This window comes from Microtus ochrogaster, chromosome 1 (genome assembly GCF_000317375.1).
Source record: "Microtus ochrogaster isolate Prairie Vole_2 chromosome 1, MicOch1.0, whole genome shotgun sequence".
Lineage (NCBI taxonomy): Eukaryota > Metazoa > Chordata > Mammalia > Rodentia > Cricetidae > Microtus > Microtus ochrogaster.
The window spans coordinates 14,509,912-14,517,968 of record NC_022009.1 but is presented as its reverse complement, the minus strand read 5'-3'; positions in this window follow the sequence as shown (position 1 = coordinate 14,517,968).

The window sequence follows — 8,057 nt, the reverse complement described above, 5'->3', positions numbered from 1 at the left end:
GCAGGCGGATCTCTGTGAGTTCGAGACCAGCCTGGTCTACAAGAGCTAGTTCCAGGACAGGCTCCAAAACCACAGAGAAACCCTGTCTCAAAAAACAAAACAAAACAAAAAAAAGTTTTGTTTTGCTTTGTGGGATATAAATGTTAGGTCCCAAAGAAACTTGGGGGACAAATGGCTGAGGAGCCTATTAACATACTAAAGTCGATCAGTGCTGGTTGGTGTCAGTGCTCCCTCAGCATCCCAAATACGTTGTGTGGAGTCCTGGCTCCTCTAAAATTTCTCCTACACACCCCACCACCTACTCTAAACCTCTGAGCTTCCCTTCCCCCAATTCTTTCTCCTGTGTAATCCAGCCATCTCCGCCATGTGCTCTCTTGGTTCCTCACTTGGTCCACTTGCCATTTTTCCTTTCTTTCTCCTCTTCCTCTCTCTCTCTCCTCTCATGGCCCGTTCTATTCTGCTGACCATCTTCAGTCTGGACTCTCCCAGATGCCTCAGGCTATGCTCTCCCTCATATCGACAGTAAACCTTCTCACCCATACCTGGGAGGGGTCGGGTCATATCCTCATTTTCATCCAGTAAGAACCAAGCTCAGGGCCTCGTACAGGCAAGCATGATGCTTCTAAGCTAAATCCTCTGCCTCGTCTCATTTTGTTTTTGAAGCACGGTCTTGATAAACTAGACCTTGAACGTGGGCTCCTCCTGCTTCAGCTTCTTGAGGAGCTGGGGTTCTAGGCTTGTGCCCCCATACCCTGCTAGCTCTACTCTTTGAGCGATCCACTTAAGCTCTCAGTACCTCAGTTTGAAAGAGAAAACATTGGTAAGGCATTTAACATCAGTTTCGAACGCACAGAGCTAGCTAATAACGGTTTGCTGTTGCTGTTTGTTTGATTTTCTTTTTAAATTTCAGATCATAAGTGCTGGGTTTCCAAGCCCAACCACAATATCTTAGTTTCCTATTGCCAGATCGAGTCAGAGATTTGAATAGCCAGAAGATATCCTCCTCCAATTCAGTAGGTGTGACTTTCCTGGGGAACTTCCGTTCCAAGCTTTGTATCTTATGTATTTACCCGGCCACACGTCCATCGATCCATCCATGCATACAATAGTCATTTGTCAGCCGTTTTGATTACCAGAACTTGTAAATTTAGTCTAAGACATGGTATTGCTCCGGGGGGGGGGGGGGGGAGCAAGTACCAAATCAAATAATAAACTCCAGAACAAATAGAAAATATTTGCCGGTCTCTATTTTCCAAACTGTATTTTCTGTGTGACCGTTTATTACTGGACCCAAGGGGAAAAAAGATATTCCAAACCACCCCCAGGTTTAACAGTGACTCAGAAGTATGCATTTGCTTTTCAAAGAACAAGGTGTGCGCTTATCTCAAGGATCTTCTCACCATTCAAGAGACTTTTAAATTATTTTTAATAGCGCAAATATTGTCAAATCCCCGGCATTTTTAGGTTGGGGAGGATGTGTGGGAAAAGGCTGACTGTCATTCAGTCTCCCATCCGGTGGGAGAAGCCCTATAGGGAAATTAATTCTAAATGAGGTGATTCTGTCAGCACTCAACACTTGGCGGGGCATGACTTCACCGGACCCTTGGTTCTGAGCACACGCTTGGACCTCATGCTGCTAGTGTCCACACACCATGCCAGGCTCACAGACATGTGCTGTGAACTGCAGGGCTTCTACAAAGTGTTCTGCTCTCCTAGAAACATGAGAGTTTAACAGCGGATAAGAAAGACCTTTACTATTTTCTCACCCTCTTCCTTCAGCGCCAAGTATCAACTTCAGATTTTATCGTGTGAAGGCTTGATTTTAGAAACTACTATCTGAACACTGGCGATGTAACTTGGTGATAAAGCACTTTCCTGGCGTTTGTGAGGTCATAGGTTCAATTCCCAGTACCGCAAAACAAAACAACCATAAAACTACAAAACTATTGTTTCAATAACTGGCATGAGTTTCACAAAAAAATAAAATAAAATAAAAAAATAAATGAGGAAGGCTGGAGTGATGGCTCAGCAGTTAAGAACACTTACTGCTCTTCCAAAGGACCTAGGTTCAGTTCCCCAGAATCCACATGGCAGCTCACAACCATCCATAACTCTAGTTCCAGGGGACTGACCCCCTCTTCTGACCTCTGAGGGTACACTTGGTACACATGCATACATAAAATAAAAATAAATAAAACTTTGGCGGGGAGAGGTTTTGAGACAAGGTTTCTCTATTGTAGACCCAGCTGTCCTGGAACTCGCTCTGTAGGCCAGTCTGGCCTCAAACTGAGAGATCCACCTGCTTCTGCCTCCTGGGATTAAAGGTGTGCGTCACCACTGGCTGGCTAAAAGTAAATAAAACATTGAAGCAGAGGCAGGTGGATGGATCTCTGAGGCCAGCCTGGTCTACAGAGTGCCAGGGCTACACAGAAAAAAAAAAAAAACCCTATGTCAAAAATAAGTAAATATAAAAAAAAATAAATAAAATTAAAGGAAAAATTTAAATCATTAAATGAATTTGGCTTGGAAGTAGGACAAAATTTCTAATTATTGCTGAAATAACCCTAAACATAATTCTGCCATTTTGTACCACCTAGTCGTGCAAAGTTAGCATTCTCAGCAATGACGATTATAAAGTCAAAATACTGACCCACTTTGAAAAATGTAGATGTTCTACCTCCTGAAATTGCAGCTACTCAGCCAAGCTAAAACTCTTAGGGGCTGGGGATCTAGCTCAGTTGGTAGAGTGCTTGCCTCGTGGGCACAAAGCTCCAGAGTCCCGAGCACCAAATAAGAGGCCCCCCAGCACCCCGCACATGGGAAGCGGAAGCAGGGGGAGTCAGACGTTCAAGGTCATTTTTGGCTACATGACTTTTGGCTCTCTGGCAAGTTCAAAGCTGGTTTGAGCTACATAAGACATGAGACTCTCCCTTACCCTCCCCCAAATTAATTTTTTTCTGGGTATGGTGGCATACACCTTTGATTTCAGGGCTTAGGAGGCAGAGGCAAGTGGATCTCCCTGAGTTTGAGGCAAAACTTGCTCTACTTGCAAGTTCAAAGCCAGCCCAGGGTACGTAGTGGAACTTGCCTTAAAAAGTTATTTTAAAAATAAGTGAGCACAGCCATCTCATTAGTATGGAATTTTCCATCATCTTTAATAAATGCTAAAATTATGTGTGTGCCAAAGAATTATTTTAAAATCAATTTCTCTGTGGTTTATCTTTAGAAAATGACTTGTGTATCTATTTTGTGTACCGATATACCTAGAGTCAGGTAAAAATTTCCTAGGTGAAATGGAGTCACAGTGGGAAAAATTAAGAAGCCCGATCTAGAGAAATGTTGACACTGATCAAGAAGTGACACCCAAGTCCCCGGTCGGAAGCACAGCTCTGAGCTCCAAAGGGCTGGGCTCAGCACCCCACCCTTCCTATCTCCTGGCTCCTTCCCTTCCTCGCCTTCTTTCTCTGATATGGGCCCTGGCATGGGGCCAGCAGATGGCTTTAACAGGAGTTCAGCTGATTGTCATCGGCCCTTGGATAGCATGCTTGTCTTTCATCTAAGGAGAGCTGGAAGCAACTTGTCTCTAGCTGCTCCCACGCTGTGACACCCCAGCTGTTTTCTAGCTTAAAATCATAAATTTTCTGATCCCCAAACATTCTTCGAGGTCTGTTAGGTGTGAATGGAGTTGGGTCATCTCAGTCAGCAGCCCTGAAGCTCTATCCCAATGCTGGGTCACCTGGGTCATCTTTATTGGTGTCTGAAAATATATAAACTCTTAAAGGTAACATACGTATCTGTATTACTACAAATATAAACTGTGTGCCGTACACCAGTCAGTCAAAGATGATTTGTTATGTGTGTGAGCAGGTAAAATATACATCATGTGTCTTTAGTTACTTTAGGTTATTTTCCTATGTCTGTAATCAGGGTTTCAGAGGGTCTTCCTCTATCGAATCTGATTTTCTTTAACCTGGAATGAATCCACAGCCTTTTAATTTCCTGTGGAAGTAAAAACATAACCTCTCCCCCAAAGTAACATATCTTTTTACTTAAATTTTGATGATTTATTTATTTTTACTTTATGTGCATTGATATCTTGCAAGTGTCAGATCCCTGGTCCTCTGGAAGAACTGACAGTGCTCTTAATCATTGAGCCATCTCTCCAGTCCCTTGAGTTAAATTTTGAAGCAAAGATACTTTTAAAATATATAAGTTGGTTTAATCTAGCAGTTTTTATAATCCGATGCCTCTTAGCAGTTATTATTTGCTTATTGACAGTCAGCAAATCTAAAGACAACACAATAAAATAGAATCCAGACTTTCTGTGTATTTCCTATCTTTATGTGACTTATAGTTTTCTTATTACTCTCTTCACTTTTTAAGGACTTTATTGTTTTTAAATCATTTTTTTTAAAAATCTGTGACTGTTTTACCATCTCTCCTCTTTCTCCCAATCTGTGCACATTCTTTCAAACACACTGTGCTCCATTCAGAGGGCTTTTGTCTGAATCCACCCTCACTGTGTATCTCTAACCCTTTCTTTTTTTTTTTTTTTTTTTGGTTTTTCGAGACAGGGTTTCCCTGTGGCTTTGGAGCCTGTCCTGGAACTAGCTCTGTAGACCAGGCTGGTCTCGAACTCACAGAGATCTGCCTGCCTCTGCCTCCCGAGTGCTGGGATTAAAGGCGTACGCCACCATCGCCCGGCATCTCTAACCCTTTCTGTCCATATGAGTAAACACCCTAAATCCACCACCCGGCGCACAGCTGGGAGACACCTCTCTGGGAGATCCTCTCTGTATCACAGCCTGTGTGAGGCTGCCGGAATCCATCATGCTGCAGCTCAAGCCCACACATTGCAGCCAGGGGACACACCTTTGTACTGTGACCCACATGAGAGACATGAGCTATGAAGTTGCTCTTGGCTCCGTTTTGTGTGTTTAGATGTGGATGTATGTTGGGCGCCATATGTAAATAGAGGTGGAATTTCTGTCCAGCCGCCTGGTCCCAAATAAACACACAGAAGCATATATTAATTACAGAATGCTCGGCTGGTAGCTCAGATTTATTACTAACTAGTTTTTACATTTAAATTAACCCATTTCTATTAATCTATATATTGCCATGTGGTTCATGGCTTTACTGGTCACCTAACATCTTGCTTCTTAGGTAGCTCGCTGGCGTCTCTCATGACTCCACCCTTCTTCATCCGAGTCTTCAGTTTGATTGTTCCACCTAATTTGCTTTGGCCAATCTGCTTTATTATTATTAATATATATGATATATTAATATGAGAGTAATATGTCTTTAAAGCATACAGAAGGATTATCCCATTGCAGTTATGTGCCGAACATTACACTGGCTTCCTATCAGGGTGTTGTGTGATAAAACTTTTTCTGGGAAGAAGCAACACACATGTCTACTCACCCAGGGTAGGGAGCCCACGACCAACCAAAGTATCATGAAAGTCCAACTTGGTCAACCATGAAGTTTTACTGAGGTTACTTAGTGGAATAGGAGTGAGAAGTTCCTTATAAGAGCAGGAATGATACAAGGACAGCTGCATTACCAAAGCCCATCCCAGCACAGGTGACAGATGACAAAACCTGATGCACACTGCAGGCCGTTCAACAGGTTGGAGAGCATCCTTTCCAAGTGCCTCTAGTCTAGACGCTTCCCACTGATTTCCTTTTCTTCCAGGCAGCTCACCCTCTCTCAGAGTCTTTGCAGCGTGTTTATTCTGAAAGGAAGGAGCTAATGAATCTGGTCCGTTTCGGGGACTTCCTGAAGCTGTTCCTTGTAGGGCCCATGGGTCTACCCCTCCTCCTCGGGTTCATCTTGAGGACAGTTTCTGGCCAGACATTTTGTTGCATTCAGACATTTTGTTGCATTTTCCGGCTATCCTGTGCTCCCTCTGCCCCACCTGGTGATTAGCTATAGGGCACTGTTTACTACAGCTTGGGGGTGGTTATTTCCCACCTGCCTGGGGAGAAATTCCATTGTGCAGCAGCTAGGTCTATAAGGTTTTTCCTAAACTTGAATAAACGGCTTTGGGCTTATCTCCTTTCGAATGGGAAAGCCCAGGTCTCTTGTGTGTTCTTTCAATCTCCAGGCCCTTGCCTGGCTCTAGAATGGTACGGTGGCACACGAACTGTACAGTAGGGAGTAACACGGGTGGTACAGCTCCTGCTTGAGGAGTTTCTCTGTAGGTTGAAATGTTTCAGTCTCAGAGGAAACTGTTACACAACACAGAAACAAAACAGGATTAAGCTCTATCTCTGACATTGACCCAGCGGATTTTACTGGGAACAGCAAAGTCTTTTAACTTTCATTCTAGACAAGGCAAGCAGATGTCTTTGATCACTGAACTAGAGGGCAGAGGGTAGGGAACTCACGGCGTACATGATCAGAAAAGCCTTCAGAGGCAAAGGGCTCTAAACAGGTTACTGTTTTGTTTGCTCTTTTATTATTTTATGCTAAGCAATAGTGGTGCACACATTTAATACCAGCACTTGGGAGGCAGAGGCAGGTGGATATCTGAGTTTAAGGTCAGCCTGGTCTACAGAGTGTGTTCCAAGACAGCCAGGACTACAAAGAGAACCCCTATAAACGGACGTTTCCTGTCCCTACTGCCTGGTCCTAAATAACCTACCCAGAGGCTGAATATGAATTATAATTGTTCGGTCAATAGCTCAGGCTTATTACTAACTAATTCTTACATTTAACCCATAAATTTATTTATGCTTTGCCACATGGTTCATAACATTTTACCTTATTTTTTACACATCCTACTTGCGTGGTGGCTGGCTGGCCTCTCTACTGACTCTGTCTTCCTTCTTCCCAGAGTCCTTTGTGTTTGGCTGTCCTGCCTGTCAGCTTTTTATTTACTAATGAGAGTAGTATATGTAATGGTTTAAGTAAAATGTTGCAGGATCCCTGGTGGCTACAGCGGCAGAAATGCTGCAGGTCTCTGAGCAGCGGCAGTGGGCCTTTGGCATCAGGCAGCCAACAGTGGTTCCTGAGAGCAGCCAGTCCCAGGCAGGGATGGTGCAGTTCCCTGAGTGGCTGCATCAGGCCACAGGAGAGACAGACAGATGGGCACACCACGAGACCACTCCATAGGTCTCTGAAGGCAGCTGGTCCCATGAGAGACAAATGGATAGGCATGCCATGCAGAGTGAGATTGGATATTTATTTAGGGGGTTGTGAAGGGGAAAAGGAGAAGGGAGAAGAGCAGAGAGGTGGGGGGGGGAGAGACAGAATGGGGGAGGGGAGAAGTGGGGAGAAGGGACAGACAGGAAAAGGAAGGGACTCGGGTTAGAAGCTGAAGATCAGCTTGCCTCAGCAGGTGGGGGCATGGCTTGTCTCTTAAAGAGACAGGACAGACCATTACAGTACATATTCATAGTGTAGAAAAGGATTGTTCCACAGCAAAATCCTGTCTTGAAAAAATTATTTTATGTGTATGAGTGTATACCTGATGCCCTCATAGGTCAAAAGAGGGTATTAGACACCCTTGCAGTTGGAGTTACCAAAAGCTGTGGAGCTACCATGTTGGCACTTGGAACTGAACCCAAGTCCTCTGGAAGAGCAGCAAGTACTCTTTAATTGTTGAGCCAACTCTCCAGCTCCTAGCTAGGGCTTTTATAGTCATGGGATTTAGTAAACCGAAGAGAAAAAGAATTATCAGGAGCTAAAGATAGCAGTAGGGAGGCAAACGTATGATCAATATTAGTAGTCTCTGGATCGTACACTTCCATCTGCTCATCCCTTACAAGTTGCAGAGGTTTGAATGAGAATGAGAACGGTCCCCATAGGCTCGTGTTTCAATGATTGGTCCCTAGTTAGTAGAACTGTTTAGGAAAAATTAAGAGAGACCTTGTTGAAGGAAGTGTGTCACCTGGGGTAAGCCTTAGGGTCTCAAAAGCCTGTGTCATGCCCAGTCTCCCCCCTCCCCCACCAGCTTCTGAACCAGGAAATAAGTTCTCAGCTACCTACTGCTCCTGCACCATCCCTGTCTGTAGGCTGTCATACTTCCCACAATGACAGTCCTGGACTCA